This window comes from Sorex araneus, chromosome 4 (assembly GCF_027595985.1).
Source record: "Sorex araneus isolate mSorAra2 chromosome 4, mSorAra2.pri, whole genome shotgun sequence".
NCBI lineage: Eukaryota > Metazoa > Chordata > Mammalia > Eulipotyphla > Soricidae > Sorex > Sorex araneus.
Genome location: NC_073305.1, coordinates 7,214,993 through 7,235,937, shown reverse-complemented (window position 1 = coordinate 7,235,937; position 20,945 = coordinate 7,214,993). Strand labels below are relative to the sequence as shown.

Here is a 20,945-nt window from a genome sequence, read left to right as displayed (position 1 = left end):
CTGGGATTTGAACCCGGGTCGGCCACGTGCAAGGCAAATGCCCTACCCGCTGTGCTATCGCTCCAGCCCCTGTTCTTGCTCTTTTTGATGTACGCCAGTCTCTGTGGTGTGAGATGATATCTCATTGTTGTTTTGATTTGCATCTCCCTGATGATTACTGATGTGGAGTATTTTTCCATGTGCCTTTTGGCCATTTGTATTTCTTTTTGGAAGAAGCTTCAGTACGTTTCTTCTCCCCATTTTTTTAAGGGGTTGGAGGTATTTTCTTGTACAATTCTACTAGTGTCTTGTATATCCTGGATATTAATCCCTTATCAGATGGGTATTGGGTAAATATTCTTTCCCATTCTGTGGGCTCTTTCTGTATTTTGGTCACTGTTTCTTTTGAGGTGCAGAAGCTTCTTAGTTTGATGTAGTTCCATTTGTTTATGTTTGTTTCCACTTGCTTGGTCAGTGCTGTTTCATCCTTAAAGATGCCTTTACCTTCAATGTCATGGAGGGTTCTGCCTACATTTTCCTTTATGTGCCTTATGGATTCAGGTCTGATATTGAGGTTTTTAATTCACTTCAACCTGGCTTTTGTGCCTGGCGTTAGGCAGAGGTCAGAGTTCATTTTTTTGCAGGTAGCTGTCCAGTTTGAGAATAGGTTGCAAGCTATCCGTGGCATACTTGATATGCCAAAAACAATAACAACGACGGTCCTCATTCCCCTGATGCTGAAAGAGCCCCCAATACGCCATTGGACTACACTAGCATGTGACAGGGACGAATGGAGACATTACTGGCACCTGCTCAAGCAAATTGATGAACAACGGGATGACAGTGACAGTGACAGCTGTCCTGTTTCCCCAGCACTGTTTGTTGAAATGGAACCACCTGTTCCACTTCACATTTCTTGCTCCTTTGTCAAAGATTAAGTGATCATATATTTGAGAGTCTGTGACAGAATGTTCAACTCTGTTCCATTGGTCTGCGCATCTGTTTCTAGTCCAGTACCATGCTGTTTTCATTACTACTGCTTTGTAATACAGTTTGAAGTGGGGGTAGTTGATGCCACCCATCTTCTCTTTCCCAAGGATTGCTTTAGCTGTTCATGGGGGTTTATTGTTCCATATGAATTTCAGGAGTGTTTTGTCTATTTCTTTGAAAAGTGTCATGTGTAGGGGCTGGAGCGATAGCACAGCGGGGAGGGCGTTTGCCTTGCACGCGGCCGACCCGGGTTCGATCCTCGGCATCCCATATGGTCCCCCAAGCACTGCCAGGAGCAATTCCTGAGTGCAAAGCCAGGAGTAACCCCTGAGCATCGCTGGGTGTGACCCAAAAAGCAAAAAAAAAAAAAAGAAAAGAAAAGTGTCATGTGTATCCTGATAGGGACCACATTAAATCTGTATAGTGCTTTGGGGAGTGTTGCCATTTTGATAGTGTCAATCCTCCTTACCCACGAGCGGGGGATGTGTCTCATTCCATATGATCTTCTAAGGACCCTCATGCGTGACCCCAGAGCACAGTCAGGAGTCATAAATGAGAGTCTCCCTCCCCCCCCCTCTCTCTCTCACACACACACACACACACACATACACACACACACTAACAAAATTTTCAAGGAGTGCCCGGGAGCTAGGTCAGGGTTTCAGCACTTGGCTTGCCAGTGGCTGAACCAATTTCAATTCCTACCACCCTCTAGTCCCTCAGCCCCCTGAGCACAGAACCAGGAGTAGCACAAAGGCCAAACAAGAGCAGCACAGACTCCCCAGCAGCCAGAGAGATGGCGCGGGGGGCCGAGTGCCTACATTACAAGTAGGAGACCTGGGTTGACCCCAGCATGATCCCTGAGCACTCCAGGAGGGATCCCCAAAACCCGAGCCTGGGGGATCCCCTGAGCACTGCAGTTGTGACCTCTGAAAGAGAAACAAATGTCATGGCTAACGTGGCCTCAGCGCTGCAGCTCAGGAAATAACCTCGGGCGCGCTGGTGGTTGTCCTGGCTCTGTGATGTGGCAATCGGCCCTGCCCCACACCCCCGGGCCATCTCCCTGGGGGCCCTCTGTGTGCACTGGGGTGAGAGGGAGCACGCGCCAAAAGGGATTCCTCTTCGCAGAATCGCATCTCGCACCCCCACACAGCTGCCTTTTGCCACAGGAGGTGGGGAATGGGTGTGGTTCAGTCTGGACAGGGGGCCTTCTACCTGCTGGGCGGGGCCTTCTACCTGCTGGGCGGGGCCTTCTACCTGCTGGGCAGGGTCTTCTACCTGCTGGGCGGGGCCTCCTCCTGCCTGGGCTGGGCCTTCTACTTGCTGGACGGGGCCTCTTTCTGCCTAGTTGGGGCCTCCTTCTGCCTGGGCGGGGCCTTCTACCTGCTGGGCGGGGCCTCCTCCTGCCTGGGTGGGACCTTCTACCTGCTGGGCGGGACCTCTGTATTCCTGGGAGGGTCTTCCTCCTGCCTGGGCGGGGCTTTCTATCTGCTGGGTGTGGCCTCTTTATGCCTGGGCGGGGCCTTCTACCTGCTGGGCGGAGCCTCTTTCTGCCTGGGCGGGGCCTCCTCCTGCCTGGGCGGGGCCTTCTACCTTCTGGGAGGGGCCTCCTGCCTGGGCGGGGCCTACTCCTGCCTGGGCGGGGCCTTCTACCTTCTGGGAGGGGCCTCCTGCCTGGGCGGGGCCTCCTCCTGCCTGGGCGGGGCCTCCTGCCTGAACTGGGCCAGTGTCCAGGGGGGAGGCGGGGCTGGCAGGCTGGCCCATGCATTCTGACTGGGTCAGCTGTGCCAGCCCCGTCCCCACTTGACCTCAGAGTCTGTCTGTAAAAAGCAGCCGTGGGCACACGGTGTGGGCCGCACTTCCTGCCGGGTTCCCTGAACGGTGCTGGCACCAGCTGCGTCTCTGGGGCCGCTGCGTTTCCGGGAAGACCTTGGGGCCGGGCCGGTGACTCGCCGCAGGTCCCACAGGCGGCAGGGCCGGGGTCTCTCCCGGAAGGGCATCGGCCAGGGTCAGGCTGCGCGGGACACCCGGTGCAGGGGGTGAGCCGGCCCCAGGGCAGCTCTGGCGGGCGCAGAGGGCAGAACAGAAGGGCCCAGGGGCGAGGGACTGGCTCGGTGCTGGGGACACCGGCCCCCTGCAGTCACCACTCCCCCCTCCTCCACTCCCGGACCCGGGAGACACAAGGAGCTCCCCCCCCCGCCCAGACACGGAGACGGCACAGGCCCCCCAGCCCTGCCTGTCTCTGCCCCCTCAGCCCTGCCTGATCTCTCCATCCCCCCCCAGCCCTGCCTGGTCTCTGCCCGCCCCCAGCCCTGTCTGGTCTCTGCCTGCCCCAGCCCTGTCTGGTCTCTACCCGCCCCAGCCCTGTCTGGTCTCTGCCCACCCCAGTCCTACCTGGTCTCTACCCGCCCCAGCCCTGCCTGGTCTCTCTGTCCCCCCCCCCCCCAGCCCTTCCTGTCTCTGCCCACCCCAGCCCTGCTTGGTCTCTCCGTTTCCCCCCCCCCCCGCCCTTCCTGGTCTCTGCCCACCCCAGCCCTACCTGATCTTCCCGCCCCCCCCCCCAGCCCTGTCTGTCTCTGCACCCCCAGCCCTGCCTGGTCTCTGCTGCCCCCAGATTTCCCCTCAAGAACTGCCTCTGGGATGGCCGTGGGAATGGGGGCTGGGGCAGTGGCAGCCCCAGTGGGGTGCTGGGCCCGCCACCAGGGCAGGGGTCTCGAGCCTGGAGGGAGGCTCTGGGGCCCATGTCGCGGCCTTGGCAGGCCTGGGGGCAGTTCTCTCCCCACGAGCGCCCATTCAGAGCGCCCCCTGCAGGCAGAGGGCAGCATTTGCACGCCCAAGCCTGCGCCGGGGCCTCTCCTGATCGGCCTTTCTCCTCCCTTTGCCCGCAGGTGCCAGCGCCGGCCCGGACGGAGAGTGACAGCGAGGAGGGTGAGTGTGGGTGCTCCAGGGGGACCCCAGCATGCCGTGCTCCCAGCTGCGCTCCCCAGCTCCCGCCCAGCGGGGCCCCGGGGTCCCAGCAGCCCCTCCTCAGGGTCCCCATCAGCCTCCCGAAAGAGGGGTGCAGAGGAAGGGGTGAGGGTGTGGTCGGGCACCTGCCTGTGACCGGCCCCCGGGCCCTGACCCGCGTCTGCCTGGCGTGGGGGCCGCCCTCGGGGTGCAGGCGCTCACTCCTGCTCCAGCGTCTTCAGTGCTCCCCGAGCTCCTCCCTCAGCTCCTCCTGAGGTCAGAGGTCAGAGGGAAGAGCGAGCAGCACCGGGGAGGGGCGGAGAGGACCCGTAGGGGACAGTCCCGATGCGCGGGGACTGCATCCCGCCCTGCACGCACCGTGGCAGTCACCGCCTGGAGCTGGTGGCCCGTCACGGCTTCCTGCCCACAGCTGAGTGAGACAGAGACGGACAAGTCCAGCCTGTCCCCCCGTGGCCGGTCCTGCTGCTCCCTGCACCCCCGTGGTCAGCCCCGCTGCTCCCGCCCCCCCCCCCCGTGGCTGGTCCCACTCCCCCGCCCTCGCCCCTGGAGACAGTCGGGCCCGCTGGGCCTTCCTTGCTTTGCTTCTGGCCCCTGTGGGCCTGGGCCTTGCTCTGAGCTGGTCCCGTGGCCCCCGGCACTTGCGTCCAGGGTAGGAATGACCAGCGGGAGTCAGCCCAGCAGATTGGGATTCTCAGGGGAGCTGGTCACGGGGACATGGGCAGGGAACCGAGTTCTGGGGGAGAAGCGAGAGTCGGGACCGGAGAGGGTCTAACCCTCCAGGCGGAGCGTGGCCGGGGGCTTGGGAGCCAGAGGGTGGCCGCGCCAGAGCGCTGCTGTGGGCCCCTTGGCCTTGGCACTGTCCCGCCCAGCCCCGCCCGAGCCCCCAGCAGGCTCCGTGTTCTCCCTGCAAGTTCGGAGCTTGACAGGGGCTATTCTGGGTGGGGGCCAGCCTGGGCCCCCCCAAACTGGACATGGGACAGAAACTGTCCGCCTCGGTGGCCAGCCCACAGTCACCCTGTTGCTCAGAGTAGCTGCCCCACCCCCGCTGGACACAGACAGTTGCCCCACCCACTGAGCCCCTCCTAGGAATCTCAGACCGGAAACTGCCCCGCTAGGGAGAGGGCAGGGGCCGGACATACCCCAGCGGGTGTCTGAAATGGAGCCGCACGATTTATGGGAGTGAAGAACTGGGGGGCAGCGTCCGTGTGCCCCCGGGGGGCCCCGCCTACAGCGCCGGCTCCCCAGCCTGCGCGGGATGTGATCTTCGGGTTGGGTTTTGAGGAAAGCAGGGCTGCAGGGGCTGGTCCTGGCACCGGGGGCAAAGGCAGTTTGCCTGAGGGTCTCTGTGCTCTGAGAGAGACACGTGAGGGCCGGGAACGAGAGCACAGCGGCATGGCATCGGCTTTGCCTGCAGCCAACCTGGGTTCGATTCTCGGCATCCCATCTGGTCCCCAGGAGTCTAACCCTCCAGAGTTTCCTCAGAGACTCAGAGATTCCTGAGTGCAGAGCCAGGAGCGACCCCTGAGCATCACACCGGAGTGTGATGCTCACACACCGTCGTCCCGTTGCTCATCGATTGGCTCGAGCGGGCGCCAGTCATGTCTCCACGGTGAGACTTGCTGTGACTGTCTTGGGCATATTGGATACGCCACGGGGAGCTTGCCAGGCTCTGCCGTGCGGGCGGGATTCTCTCGGTAGCTTGCCGGGCTCTTGCGAGAGGGGCGGAGGAATCGAACTCGGGTCGGCCTCGTGCAAGGTGGACGCGCTACCCGCTGTGCTATCTCCTTGCAGAGGTAGGACCCAAAAATCAAACAAACAAGAAACAGAAAGAGCGTGAGCACTCCGGTGAGGGTGAAGCAGGGAGAGGCAGCGGAGGCAGCGCCCCCCGCAGAGGGGGGCCGTGGGGACCCCCCAGGGGCCTGAGCAGAGGAGGAGCTGAGTGAGCGGAGCTGAGAACCCACGGCTCGAGGGTGCTGGGACGAGGGTCTGAAGGTGCCGCCTGGACAAAGCCATAGTAGATGCTGTTGGGACCGTTTTTATGTTCCTGTGCCTTTGGCCACACCCCCCGCTCTGCTCCACCCCACCCTGGCACGCTCCTACACACCCCTCAGTGCCCCGTTCCTGAAGCCCCTCTGCCTTGAGACTTTCCTCTGCACCCCCAGTCCCTCTGGCCTTCTCTTGGGCTCCCCCAGGAGAGCCCCCACATACCACCCGGTCTCCCTGGGGCCCCCAGTGAGGTGCGGACCCCCTGGGCCAGAACAAGGGGTGTCTGTGCATAGCAAGCCAACTGCAGTGGGCCCTTGCTCTGGCCCATTGGCCAGTGGGGTGGGAGTCACTGGGGGGAGGGGTGAGCACCCCAGGAAGGATGGGGCAGGGAGGGCCGGCACCTCCTGGGCATGGCCGGACCCCCCCGCCCAAAAGGAAGGGACAGTTCAGACCCTCTCTTCCTTGTTCCTGTTGGGGGGCCACACCCATACGTGCTCAGGGCTTCCTCCTGCTCGGTGTTGCGGGGTCACTTCTGGGGGGACTCGGGTGGGCCTTACGGGGTGCAGGGGTCAGTCACGGGCCGTCCTCACCTGTCGACTCCCCTCTCGGGTCAGTCCTGGCCGGGCTCTGAGGACGCTGTGGGGCCGGGGGAGTGCAAGCCACGCGCCCCCCAGACGCTCCGGGCCTCGTCCCCGTGTCCAGCCCCGGGGCCCCGGCAAAAGGCCGGGCGGGAAGGGGCGGTGCTGGGGGGGGGGCAGAGAAACGGGCCCTCGGAACCCAGCGGGGCGGGCAGGAGGCGAGGAGGGGTGCGGGGACACCGCGCCCTGAGCGGTGCCCCTTCTCCGCCCCGCGGGGTGGGCACCCGTCAGAACTGCACGCGCCCCGGGGAAAGCACGGAGCAGCTGCGCCCCCAACCAGGGGCCGTCGGCACGTCCAGGGGTGGGGGCCCAGTCCCCACGGGCAGACAGGGGCACTGGGCGTGCAGTTTCGTGGCTCAACCCCGGAGAGGAGCTGGCGGCCGGGGGTGCGTGTGCTGTGCGGAGGGGCGCGGGGTGGGGGGCGGTAGGGTGGCAGCCCCGATGTGCCCGAGAGTGCTCGAACACCCCGTGTTAGGAGGCGCCGACGGAGCCCCCCGGGCCAGGCTTCCCGGCAGGGCTGCTGGTTGCCCCCAGAATCTTTCATGTGGGAGGGGGCAGGGGGGCGTCGGGAGCACGAGGCCAGGGTGCTCGGCCCCCAGCACCTCTCCGTCTGGGGGCACTGCTCGGGGGTCTCAGGGGAGCAAGAGGCTGTGAGGAGCGTCTGGGGGTGGGCCCTTCCTCCCAGCCCAGTGCCCGCCCCCCCCACTACTGCACCTCGCCTCACGCGCCCCTGCACCCCATCCAGACCCTGCGGGGTCGTCTGCCGCCTTCTGGAACTTTCTAACCTGCCTTGCGTGCCTTCCCTGGGGAGATGAATCTGAGAGGCCTGCGGGGGGCCCTCTGGAGGGTGGGGGCATCCGCGGGGCCGGGCTGCCGCAGGGGTGCAGGAGGGCGGGCTTCCAGGAGCCTGGTCAGGGCAGGGTCTGCCGTGGCCTCCTGGCAGACCACCTCAGGGAGGCTCCGAGGCGGGTGGGGTGGGGGGCCTGGAGCCACATAGCCCACCCCCCCATTGTCCAAGGGCGGCTGCTCCTCAAATGGACTTTCCACCGCCCCCACTTGGGGGTCCCTTGGTGCCAATCCTGGAAGAGCCCCCGACCCCCCCAGCTGGGCCAGTGGGCACAGAAGCATCTGGGCAGAGCGGGAGGAAGGCGGGGTCCCCGGGGCCCCGTGCCCCAATGCCAGAGCGTTGGCAGGTGGACGGCTGGGCGGGAGGGTGGACGGGCAGGGTCAGCGAGGCAGGACTGAGGGCGCCTCGTAGGGTTGGGGTGGGTGCGAACAGGCGTTCTCGAGGGGGCAGATGGGCAGGGAGAGGGGTGCCGGGCGCCAGGGACCTGCCCCCTCAGGGGGGCCGATGGAGCCCCCCGGGGGGGTCCCAGCACCAGGCCGGGCCCCGCAGGTGGCAGGGGGCCCCCGAGGCAGCGGCCAGCGGTGGTCTGGGAGGGGAGGGAGGTCGGGCCTTGGCGAGTCACGGCCGCGGGGGTCTGAGGGGGCGTCGGCCCCGCAGCTGAGCCACACTGGGAGGCGCCCCCTCGCCCAGTGCTCCCAGGTGCTCCTCGGGACGGAGCGAGGCTGGGTCCAGCCCCAGGCAAGCCCCAGCGCCCCGGCCCTCGGGGAGTCAGCCGGGACCCCCGCCCGCCCCCCTGCCCCCCGCCCCCGCAGCCCGCGATCTCCAGCTGGGCTCGAGGTTCCCTTCACGGTGCCGCTCACTCGCTCGCACGTTGGGGCCCGGCCAGGCGTGCAGGGGAGTGTCGCGGCGGGGCTGATGGATGCCGGCGGGGCTGGCGGCGGCACCGCAGTCCCGGGCGGGGGCGGCCGCGGGCTCTGCAGCGTCCCCTCCTCCGCGCGCTGGACAGCCCCGGCCGGCCCAGCCGCCAGCAGGAGCCCGGTAAGGAGGGACTGCGGACTGCGGGGACTGGGGGGACTCGGGCCGGGCGGGAGACGCGCCGGGCGGCCCCCGGGACCTTGCAGAGTGGCCGGCCGGAGCGCGGGGACGGGGCGGGACCGGGACGGGACGGGGACGGGGCGGGACGGGGACGGGACGGGACGGGGACGGGCTCGGTCCTGGACTCTGCAGCGGGCTTGGCCGGGCCCTGCGGGACGCGCCCCGGCTCTGCAGGACGGCGCTGCTGCTGGCTCGAGCCCAGGGCAGGGTGGCGGCAGGGCTTCCCCGGGCCGGGCTCCGTCCCTCGGCCCGTCCCCGCCAGCTGCGTGGTTCCGGGGTTCCGGGAGGACGGGAATCGGGTCTCAGCCCCAAAGTGCGCCTGGTCTTCCCGGGAGGAGGGTTGCTCCGGGGAGGGGAGGCGAGTGGCCGGGGTGGGGGCGGGGGGGGGGAATGGGCCCGCGGGGCTTCGCGGTGCGGGGGGGGGGGGGGAGGGTTGCCGGAGGAGGGGCCATTCGGGTCGGGCCTTGGAGGACGAGTAGGAGTTCTGCGGGAGGCAGAGGGCGGGCCTGGAGCCGTCATGAGTGACGGAGAGGGCTTTGGTCACGCAAAGATGTCAGGGGGCGTGTGGGTGGGCACGGGGGGCTGAGCAGCAGTTAGGGGGGGAGTGAGCGGAAGGGACAAACGGGGGCTCCGCGGACGGGGGTCGGGGGGAGGAGCTTGGGCTGGCGCGAGGCGCTGGTGCTCCCCAGTGAGGGCAAGGCCAGTGCCACGTGCTGCACCCCGGGGACTCCGATGGGCCACAGAGAGGCGGGCGGAGGCAGAGACCCCCGCCCGCGCCCCGGGAAGCCCCCCGCTCTGAGACCGTGGGCGCCGGTGGGGGCAGGACGCGGCCCCTCCCGTCTGGGCCTGACCCGGGCTGCTGGGGGGGTCGGGGGGGCGCGGGCCGCGGGGGCTTCTGGGGAGCTCCGAGGGTCGCCCGGCCACAGGCGCCGGTGCACTCAGGGCGGGGCTCCGGGTGCCGCCCCCAGGCACCCCCAGACCCTCCTTCCGGGGACCCCCAGCCCCTCAGACACAGCAGCCCCCGCAGCCCCCCAGACCCCCCAGCCCCCCAGCCCCCGCAGCCCCCGCAGCCCCCCAAGTCCCGCAGCCCCCGCAGCCCCCCAAGACCCCACAGCCCCGCAGACCCCCCAGCCCCCGCAGCCCCCGCAGACCCCACAGCCCCGCAGCCCCCGCAGACCCCGCAGACCCCCACACCCCGCAGCCCCCCAGGCCCCGCAGCCCCGCAGACCCCAACCCCGGGGCTGGTGCGTCTGCGTCAGGGGAGCCGAGTGCAGCCGCCCCCGCTTCCCGCCGCTCCCCTCCCGGGGTACAAGTGGGGCGGGGTCGTGTGGGGAGAGGACACGTGGGAGGGGCCGCGGGGGAGGGGCCTGTGGGAGGGGCCGAGGGGGGAGGGGCCGCGGGGGAGGGGCCGCGGGGGGAGGGGGCGTGCACGCGCTGAGCAGAGGTGGGAGGCACAGGGTACAGGCGCTATGTGCTGGGGACCGTGACGAGGGGCCCCACAGCGCCCACCCACCCCAGTGCCCGTCCCCCAGCAGCACGGGCTGGATCCTCACACGGGGATCAGAGGCAAAGGGGCGAGCCAGCGTCACACAGCGGGGGGCTGACCGCCTGCTTCCGCCCAAGCGAGGCTGGTCGGAGTGGGGGGCTTCCCTGCAGCCCCTCGCCAGGCGTGCATGGGGGAGGGAAGGACGCTTCCAACATGTGAGGTGTCGGCCCAAACCGCCCAGGTGTTTCAAGACTGGGACGCGGATGCATGTGTGCGTGTGTGTGTGCGTGTGTGCGTGTGTGTACATTCACACGCCAGGGCTCTCACATGTGCATTTACAAGCGTTTACTAGGTACCCCGGGGTACAGCAGCGAGCAAGGTGAGACCCCTCCTGGCCTGGGGAGCAGGGTGGGCCCAGGGCAGGGCCTCTGAGAAACAGCCCGACACACACACACCCAGATACACACATACACACACACCCCAGATACACACCCCAGATACACACACCCACACCCCAGATACACACCCCCCAGATACACACACCCCCAGATACACACACACACACCCAGATACACACACACCCAGATACACACACACCCTAGATATATACACACACCTCAGATACACACACCCCAGATACACACACACCCAGATACACACACACCCTAGATATATACACACACCTCAGATACACACACCCCAGATACACACACACCGATACAAACACACAGACACACACACACCCAGACACACACACCCAGATCCAGACACACACACAGACACACATACCCCCAGATACACACACATCCCAGATACACCCACGGACACACCCCCCCCCCAGATCCAGACACACACACACATCCCCAGATACACACACAGACACATACACCCAGACACACACACCCAGACACACACAGAAACACATTATACATACACACAATCAGATACACACACTCAGACACACACCCAGATACACACATACTCTAGATACACACATACTCAGACATACACCCACATCCAGATACACACACACATCCCCAGATACACACACAGACACATACACACAGACACACACATATCCAGATACACACACACCCAGATCCAGACACACACCCACACACCCAGACACACCCTCCAGATACATACAGACACACACAGACACCCCCCCACACACATATACCCAGACACACACATACCCAGATACACACAGACACACCCCCAGATCCAGACACACACAGACACATACAGACACCCCCCCAGATACACAGATACACACAGACACACACCCGCAGATCCAGACACACACACACCCAGATACACACCCCCCAAATACACACAGACACATACTCACAGACACACAGATACACACACACCCAGACATACACACAGACACGTGACGTCCCTAGTAGGCACGTATAGACCTGTGATGGGGCAGCTGACCGGGAGGGCTGGGATGTGCCGTCCAGCTTCACCCCAGAGCCCAGCTCAGGTGGGCCCCCAGCGCTGCTCTCCGGCCCAGAGTCCCGACCCCCGGCCCAGGCTCCCCCCAACCCGCGTGGTGTGTGAGTGGGTCAGACTCGGGCCGGCAGAGACCCCTGCAGCCTCCTGTGTGAGCAGGGGGGTCCCACGGGGATCAGCGTCCCAGGGTCCTGCTCACACCCTCCCTCCGGGCCTGTGTGTCGCCCGCCTAGCTGAGTTCCCGTGACCCCCACAGGGGCGTTGGGGCTGTGCTCAGAGGTGGGGTTCAGAGTGGGGGTGGCGCTGGGGGCCCGTGCGGGGCCTGGGGGTGCACAGAGCTGGGGCCGGGCTCCCCGGGGGGGCCTCTTGGAGGGCCGCGCGTCCCCTCCCCCGGGAGTGTCCCCGGAGCAGGGCGGCCACCCTGCGACCCTGCCGGCCGGAGCCACAGAGGGCAGGTCAGCCGGGAGCGGGGGGGCCCGCGGCCGATTGGAGCAGCTGCGGGCTCTGCAGGGAGCAGGACTCCGCCCTGCGCAGGGCTGAGAGGCGGCCGGGAGCTCGGCGACTCCCGGAGCACGTCTAGGGTCCACCAGGGACGTGAGGGCGTGTCGAGCCCGGGGCAGCCTCTCGGGGCACCGTCGGCGAGGGTCTCCCTGAGCACTGGAAGCCGCTGCTGGCACTGCTGTCCTTGAGCAGGCCCCTGAGTGCCCCCAGGAGTGAGCCCTGAGCACAGAGCCAGGAGTCAGCCCTGAGCACTGCCAGGTGTGGCCCCAAAACAAAAACAGCAGAAAGGGGGCTGAAGCGATAGCACAGCGGGGAGGGTGTTTGCCTTGCACACGGCCGACCCGGGTTCGATTCCCAGCATCCTGTATGGTCCCCGGAGCCCCACCAGGAGTGATTCCTGAGTGCAGAGCCAGGAGTGACCCCTGAGCATCGCTGGGTGTGACCCAAAAAGAAAAAAAAAACAGCAGAAAAATTAATCAGAGTTAAATGAGTAACGAGCCCGAGGTGCTTCTTGCCCGCACTGTGATTTTCAGGCACGAAGGGGCCGCGAGATTTAAGAAACAGGGGGGGGGGGCTCTGGTGCACAGGGCGTGAGGACGGGGGGCAGGGGCCATGGGCAGGGGTGCCGGGAACTCGAGCAGAGAGGCAGCGCCAGGGGACTTGAGGGGCGAGACGTGGGGGGGAGGGGAGGCACGTGGCAGCCCTTTCACACCCAGCTTGCACCTGTCTCTGGGCCTCAGTTTCCCCACCTGGAAAGAGGAGCGAGTGTCCGGCTTTCCCTTGCGCCCTTGTGTCCTGCTCCCAACAGTCTGTGGGCGCTTGCCCAAATGGCAGGACTCACGTGGGTGTTGTCCGAGAACTTGCCAGACACTTCCCCTTGCGGAAGGGGACCGTGGTCTCCCTCGACATGGGGACGTGCTGTCGGGAGGCACCGTCAGAGCGACACCCAGGGCTGTGCTGGGCGCTGCGGGGGTGGGTCTGGGCTGCGGGGGGCCTGAGGGCCCGGCAGGTGCCCGGCGGGGTGGAAGGACGGTTGCCCAGGGACCGAGAGAGTTTGGGCATGAGGCACTTGCCCTGCTGTGGCTGACCGCACCGCACAACCACACACGCACACACACACACACACACACACACACACACACACACACACACACACACACACACACACGGTCCCCGCAGCCCGGAGGCCCCGAGCCGCCCCACATGGAACTGCCGAGTGACGGTTGGGGGCCGAGATCATCAGGAGGGGCCGTCCCTCCCCCCCCAGTGCTGCCTGAACCGTGAGGCCTCGCCCTCGCTGAGCCCTGGAAGGGGGTGCCCGGCCGGCCCCAGCATGTGGGCAGCACTGCCCGGCTCCCTGGCCCTCGGGTCTCCCCAGGTCTCCTCTGGGTGGCAGCCCGGCTCGGGGCTGAGGTGCCAGGCTGGGTGTGGGCCGGGGAGCGAGGATGTGGGGGCGCTTGGGGCTTGGGCAGCAAGGACGGGGCTCCCCGTGGTGGCCCCCGGGATGAGGGGGCAGGGGTCCGTCTCTCGGGGGAGAGCCCGTCTCCGCAGGTGGGGGTGTCCTGTCCTCCTCGACCCCCAGCCCGCGGGGCCCTGCCAGGGTGGCCTGTGACCCCGTAATCCCATATTAATGAATTCCCAGCCCCAGGCAGGCTTAGCTGGGGAAATAAAGCCGGGGCAGCAGGCGCCCTCCCTCCGTCTCTCCCTCCCTCCTGCCCTCCCGCCCTCCCTCCCGCCCCCCTCCCTCCCTCCGGGAACAGGGCGGGGCGGCCTTCTGCAGGTTTGGGGTCCCTCCTTGCCCCTGGGGACTTTCCTCTGCTGGCCCTGGGGGGAGGCCTGGGGCCATGGGGGGGGGGACAGGCAGGTCATTCACTTCAACCCGGAGCATCAGGGAACGGGCAGAGAAGTGTGGGTTGGGGGGGCTGGGGCCAGGCTGGGATGTCGTCACAGAGGGGAGGTTGTTGGGGGGCTGATGTGCCCTGAGCCATGGGGTCCCTGTCACGCTGAGGTTCGGGTCTGCACCCCTCCGACTGCTCCCAGGGGCACCTTGTCCAGGATCAGGGCCACTACCCTGACCCTCGGCGAGCTGGACGCTGAAGCTGCCCCCCATTGGCCCCTCTGATGGCGCGGGGCACGGGCAGGGTCTGGGGTGCAGGGCCTCCTCTCAGCACGGCCGCTGTGGCACGGCCGGCGTGTGCCCGGGCTGGACTCCGGGGGTGGTGCTCACTGGCACACTTGGGTCCCCAGCTGCGGGACCAGGAGCCAGGCCCAGCCCGTCTCTCTGGGGACCCCACCCTGCCCTGCCCCCGCACTCTCCCGGGCTTCCGGCCGACCCCCACTGTTGTCCCTGGTCACCCCTGACCCCAGGCCTCCCTGCGTCCTGCAGGGGCAGCTTTCCCGGGGCTCCGTGGGCAGGTGCCCGGCATCCCATGCCCACGTGGCCGGAGGTGGTCGTGGGCCCGAGGCAGGGCGAGGGCGCCGATGGAGACCCGGCCTCCAGCCGCCTCTGAAACCAGAGCCCGTGGGGGAGGCTCAGCCAAGGCTCAGCCGTGTCCCAGCTCCCGTCAAAGGACCTTTTGTCCCACCCCAGGTTCCTGGGTGTGCCGTGATTCCATTTTAATTAAATACACCGCGCTGGGCTGGAGCGAGCTGCCAGGCCCAGCTCTGGGGCCCAGAGGGGTGAGGGCGGGGGACAGGGGAGGGGGACAGAGGGCAGGGGCGGGTCCCTGCTCGATCCAGCCCTCCCATGCCCGTGGCACCTTCACGTCATGCTGGGGGTCATGCGTGGGGGGGAGGGCGGGGGTCCTGATTCCACCTAGATGTCCAGCAGGCTGCGCCCCCTCCCCGCGCGGGCCCTGTCCCAAGTTGCACTCAGAACTGATCGAGGACCTGGCCGAGTGCCTGTCCCACCCGCCCCTGGACCCGGTCACTGTTGCTCAGGTGCTTCCTCCTCTGAGAAGCCCTCCAGAAGGGTCCTTGTCTCTTCCCGCCTGCCCGCATGTCACTGTCCCTTCAGCTTTGTTCCTGTAAATTCTTTTTTGTTTTTCATTTTCATTTGGACCACCCCCGGCGATGTTGGACCTCTTCTGGGGGGACTCGGAACCCTATACGGTGCAGGGGGTGGGACCTGGTCAGCCACATGCAAGGCGAGCACCGTCCCCGCTGCCCTCCCTGCGTGCGACCCTGCGTGTGACCCTGCGTGTGACCCTGCTTGTGACCTTGCGTGTGACCCAGGGTGTGACCCTGCCTGTGGACCCTGCGTGTTACCCTGCATGTGGCCCCTGCATGTGACCCTGTATGTGGACCCTGCGTGTGACCCTGTGTGTGGACCCTGCGTGTGACCCTGTGTGTGGACCCTGCGTGTTACCCTGCGTGTGACCTTACGTGTGACCCTGCGTGTGGCCCTGCGTATGACCCTGTATGTGACCCTGTGTGTGACCCTGAGTGTGATCCTGTATGTGGACCCTGCCTGTGGACCCTGCGTGTGACCCTGCGTGTGACCCTGTATGTGGACCCTGCGTGTGACCCTGCGTGTGACCCTGCGTGTGACCCTGCGTGTGACCCTGCATGTGACCCTGCCTGTGGACCCTGTGTGTGACCCTGAGTGTGACCCTGTATGTGACCCTGCGTGTCACCCTGCTTGTCACCCTGCATGTCACCCTGCGTGTGACCCTGTGTGTGACCCTGCGTGTGACCCTGCGTGTGACCCTGCATGTGGCCCTGTGTGTGACCCTGCGTGTGACCCTGCGTGTGACCCTTGAAGAGGGGGCATCAAGAAAGAGGAGCAAGAATTTACCTGGCAGGGACTGGCGGGGCCCCAGGCAGGCGGCTCTCCAACAGGCTGCCCGGGGCACGTCCAACACCAGGTTGTGTCCCTGCAGTAGTGGACGCCCTGCAGGAGGCAGACGCGGGACCCTCGGCTGGCCTTGCTTCCTGGGGGGCAGAACGCCTGGCCCTGCGGTGCCCTCGGGGGCTCTGGTCAGCAGGGTCCGCTGGGGGTGAGGCAGGGCAGGAGGCCCGGGCTCCTGTTAGGGGATCTGCCCCTGTGAAGGATGCCCGCGTGCCAACCCGGCCTGGAGGACTGGGGGGGGGTGGCACCCCAGCCATTCTCACGTAGGTGCTTGTGGCTGGGTCCGCGGCCCCCCTCAGAGCGCGCCCCGGGCCGTGCGCTTGGTGCTCCCCCCGGCTCCGCCCCAGGTCCTCCGCCCCCACAGCCCCTGTGTTCTCTGAAACTGGGGCCTTTACACACCTTTGCTGCAGGCTCGGTTCACCCCCCGTTGTGCCCGTGGCACCTCCTTACGGAGTCCTGTCAGAGGACGGGCTTGTCCTCCCGAGCCCCGGGGCTGGCCTGGGCTTCCGCGTTTCCTGCCCGCGGCCTCTCAGCAGACACCACCGGTCAGGCCCTTCTCCCAGCAGCCCCGTCTGCAGGCCTGGCCGGTTCTGATCCTCCCCACAGAACCACCCCAGGGATCTCTCCATGGAACCCACCCCCATGGAACCCCCCCAGGGAACCCTCCATGGAACCCACCCCCATGGAATCCCCCCAGGGAACTCTCCGTGGAACCCCCAAAGAACCTCCCCACGGAACCTCCCTGTGAACAACCACACACACACACACACACACACACACACACACACACACACAGAACCCCCACGGAAACCCCAGGGAACCTCCCCAGGAAACCCCCTGTAGGATCTTTTCTGTGGAATCCCGAGGGTTAGTGCCTTGATGGCCATCTGGCCGTAGGGATGACCAGGCTCAGAGACTTGAGGGTCCATGGAGTACTGACTTCTAACTACAGCATCTGAAATGCCACAGAGTTTGCTCGCATGTACATGACACTCCTTTTGGTGCTCTATCAAGCAGATGGGGAAACCGAGGCACGCCCAAGCTCTTCTGACTGCTCGAGTGATGGCCCCGTTCTCCGGGGATGGCTGGGATGCGGGCTGTGCTCGGGAATTATTTCTTTTCCAGGAACTTTGCCCTCAAGCCCCTGGCATCTCCCTGGCAGAAGGCGAGGATACTTCAGAGAGGGGCAGGACCCAACAGAGCTCACCGTAGGGGTGACCCATGGCGTTTGCTGCCCCGACAGACACACGTGGGGTGTCTACACTGTGTGAGGTCGCAGCGCTAGGGTGCTCAGAGCACAGAAGCCCTGAACACATAGGACTTGGGGCCCCTATGGCAGAGGACAGCACCCTCCTGAGCCCAGGGTCCGGGGGACCCGGGATTAGGCATGTGTGAGTGACGTGACTTGGGGGTCCTTTGAGCAGAGATGGGGGCTGTGCAGGACACCAGGAAGACCCCGGGGGCAGAAGCAGAGGGTGCGGGCACAGTGAGGAGGGTGTGGGGCTCGCGTGTTGGGTGCGGGCCAGCAGAGGCTGGAAACTGGTCAGAGGGGAGGACAGGCCAGCTGCAGTGATCTCTGTTGATTCACACACGGTGGTGGCCGGTCACAGCCGTGCTTTGCTCGCGGAGCAGAGTAAGCTCTGCACGAAGGCCTTGCCCTTCATGGCCAGTGATGGGCGCTTTTCTGGAATGACTCATGGCACCCGGGGGGAATGAGCTGGTGCAAGTGTCAGCCAGCCCCAGGACGTCCCGGCCGGGTGACCTTGGGCGAGCCGTCTGCTCTTTCCGAGCCTCATTTCCTTTCTGCGCGGTGGGGGTGCTCGTTGGCTGGAAGGGCAGTTGTGAAGAGAGAGAGTGGCAATGCCAGCAGAAAACAAGTGCTTTAGCCTGCCAGGTCGGTGCGTGGCTGGAGGCGGGGATGCCCCACTGGGCAGCATCCTCCAGGGCAGCCTGACGGATGAGGACCTGGGTGCCCAGAGTGGACGGCTCACTAGTCTTCATAGAAAGTGCCCTTGAGCACCCCAGGGCCCACGGACAGTAGGGCGAGATCTCTTGCAAGAGCATCTAACCCTGGGCACGTCTGGCATCCGCCCCACCTGCACTGCCCGCCCCGCCCCCCCATGCTCATAGGCTCGTGGCAGCAGAGGTGCCAGCCAATGGTTTCCCGGACTGGGCGGGACCTGTCCAGGGCCAGCCTATGAGCGCCTTGGAGGGCCCTGAGGGCCGCACGCCGGAGCCAATCACAGCCAGTGCGGGAGCTCTCCGAGGTGCTGAGCCGCCCGGCCGTCGGAACCGCGGCCGCCTGCTCCGCCTCGGGATTGGCTGGTGGGTCCGCACCAAGACCCAGTATCTGGAATAAGGACCGAGCCAGCCGAAACCAAGTGGTCGTGATGAAGCACTCCAGGGCCTGGAGCTGGACGGCAGGCAGACACTCGCCTGGCGCGCGCTCGACCCGGGTTCAATCCCTGGAATCCCACTTGGTCCCCCCAAGCCCAGCCAGGAGCGATCCCTGAGCACAGAGCCGGGAGTAAGTCCTGAGCACTGCAGACTGTGGCTCCCAAAGAAAAGGCGGCTCCGTTCTACGAGGGGAGGGAGAGCAGTGCCCTAGAGCTGCATGGAAGGACCCGGAGGGCGGGAGAGGGGTCGGGTGCTCCGGGGAGCTGGTGTGGGTTCACTGTCGGGACCTTTCCGTGAAATCAGTGGGAACATGGCAGGGTCCTGGGGCGGTCACGGCTGCCGTGCAAGGGCCTGATCTTCACACGCCTTAGAGGGCTCTGCCCCTCCCTGAGGCCGCCCTTGCCAGCCGTAGTGCCCCATCTGCATGTTGGAAAGCCAGGTACCCCCATCAGCCCTGCAGCCCGCGTCCCCCCAGCTCCCAGCTCTGTCAGCCGCCGCAGCGGGGCAGGAGGAGGTGTGGCTGCGCCTTTTGTGGGGGTGCCCGGCAGCGTGGGGCCCCGATCTTTGCCTCCTGAAAGCCACACAGGCCGCAGGACCTGAGTCAGACCGTGTCCAGGAGCAGACGGGGAGCTGGCTGCTCGCCGATGGGGCGGGTCATCTCGAGCCTCTGTGTGGGGGGCCTCTCGCTCTCATTGGCAGCCCCGTGGGCTGCTCCGTGCCCGCGCTCGCCCCGTCCTGGGGGGCTTGGCATCATCTGCAAACACTTGGTAGCTAGGATCCCCCCGTGGACGGAGGCCAGCAGGTCCAGGATATGTCACAGCCAGGAGTCGTGCAGCCGGGGCTGGGACTCCCCCGGGTGTGGGGTTTCACGCCAGCCCGGTGCCCAGCCCCGCGCCTGTGCAGTGAGCCTGCTCCGCCTCTTACTTAAGGGCTGCCCACGGGGGGCTCGGCCTGGCAGCTTGGGTCTGAGGGATCGGTGCCCGGTTGATGGGCACCGGGCCCACCCCTGGCAGGACAGGGGGTCAGCAGAACCACCCTTGGTGGTGTCCAGGGTGCCCATAACCACGCCCAGAAGCGTCGGAGCGGGCAGTGATGCCAGGACAGACTACCCACCTCCCCCACCTCAGTCAGTTTCTGTTTGATTTGGGGCCACACCCGGGGGTGCTCAGGGCTGACTCCTGGCGGGCTCAGGGGGACCCTGTGGGGTGCTGGGGATCGAACCCGGTCAGCCACATGCAAGGCCAGCGCCCTGCCCGCTGGACGGTCTCTCCCGGGCCTCTACTGTGTCTGTTTTTTATTTCTTGAATGTGCAAATTTGTGACGAGATACATGAGTCCCCAGGGGAAGTCAGAGGACCCCCAGGGTCACGGCCCGATTGCTCAGACGCCTGTTCTCCGCTCTGCTCTCTGGCTGTTGAAAACAACCCCCCTGTGGATTTGCGCGGCTTCTAGAACTTTATTCAAGGCTGAAAGCGCACAACGGTGTCGGAACAGCATAAATGTGTAATGAACAGCCACGGGAATCACATGCGTCCGTCACTGAACCAGCGTGTCTGGGTCCCAGCCCCCGCCCGGCACAGGGAGCCCCGTGGAGGGGGGGGGGACCAGGGGAAGTCGCCTCTGGGGACTTACGCAGGAGCCACCAAGGACAAACGAATAAGCGCGAGAGTCACAGGCCGAGGGCATGACAGGCAGAGCTGAGGACGGGGCCCCCGGGCGGAGATGGCCTCGCGCAGGCCGTGACAAATGGACCCCACGTGGCTGTCACGAGCGTTTGAAGCAGAGACGCTTGCTGCCTGCAGGGGCACAGACAAGGATTCTGATGTGGGAAGTTTCCTTCGTGGTGGGGACGCAGGCCAGGCAGGGGGGCCCGCTGGGAAAGGGTCTCCCCCAGAAACCCACTCACCAGTGGCCTTCCCGGAGGAGGCAGCCTCCCTGCAAAGTCCAACCTCACTGGCCCAACTTCCCCAGTCTCAGTTTAACTCAGCTGCAACGCGGTGAAAGCTACGCCCGCACCCCTGGCTCCGGTGGAGGCTTGGGTGCGAATCTACCCAGAAATCTGCCCTCGTGGGCGTAGCCACCGGGAGTGCTCCCTTCCCTCCTCCTCCCCTTGCTGTGACCTTGAAGGAAGAGGCAGCCTGGTGGGGAGGGAGCCCAGGCTGCAGAGGGAGCACTGCCACCCTAACCTGGGTCACTGAGCCTGTGGCCAGAGGGATAGCACAGCGGGGCGGGCATGCGCCTTGTGCGCAGCTGACCAGGGTTCGATCCCCGGCACTCCCTAGGGCGCCCCGAGCACTGCCAGGCCAGGAGTGATTCCTGCATGCAGAGCCCCCACCTGGGGGATTGGGCGAGGCCACCTCTGACTGGATCACTGGGCTCCTCCCCGCCGGCCCCAGACACAGCGGGGGGAGGGGGCGGGGGGAGGTGAGTCCCGCGTGCAGGAAGCGGGAACTCGAGGGAGAAGCTCTTCACCTTGCGAGATGCGCGGGTTGCGGGGGGGCTGGGCACAGGCCCCGGGGTCCAGCCCTGAGCCTGCCTGTGAGCACTGCCAGGAGGAGCTTCGAAAAAGGAAAGGAAATGGGAGGGAGGTGGGAGGAAGGGAGGCAGGGAGGAGCCTGGAGCGGAGCCCCAGCCCTGTGCGGGCCACAGAGCCAGGAGCACCCCTCAGCGCCCCCCCAGGTGAAAAGTGGCGGAGGGGCACACGCTTCCCCCCTGGAGAGCCTGGGAGGGTCGTGGCAGGCCGGGCAGAGGC

At 65.8% G+C, this 20,945-nt stretch overlaps 1 protein-coding gene across 8 annotated transcripts in view; it reads left to right on the top strand.

Moving 5' to 3' along the window:
- The window catches only part of ATP2B2 (ATPase plasma membrane Ca2+ transporting 2), a 224,864-nt gene that overhangs the window by 50,043 nt on the left and 153,876 nt on the right, over nucleotides 1-20,945 (top strand). For all 8 annotated transcript variants that reach the window (XR_008629776.1, XM_055135248.1, XM_055135246.1 and 5 more), the window contains exon 2: nucleotides 3,858-3,897. The gene's annotated coding sequence lies outside the window, so the exon portion shown is untranslated. The remainder of the gene's footprint in view (nucleotides 1-3,857; nucleotides 3,898-20,945) is intronic.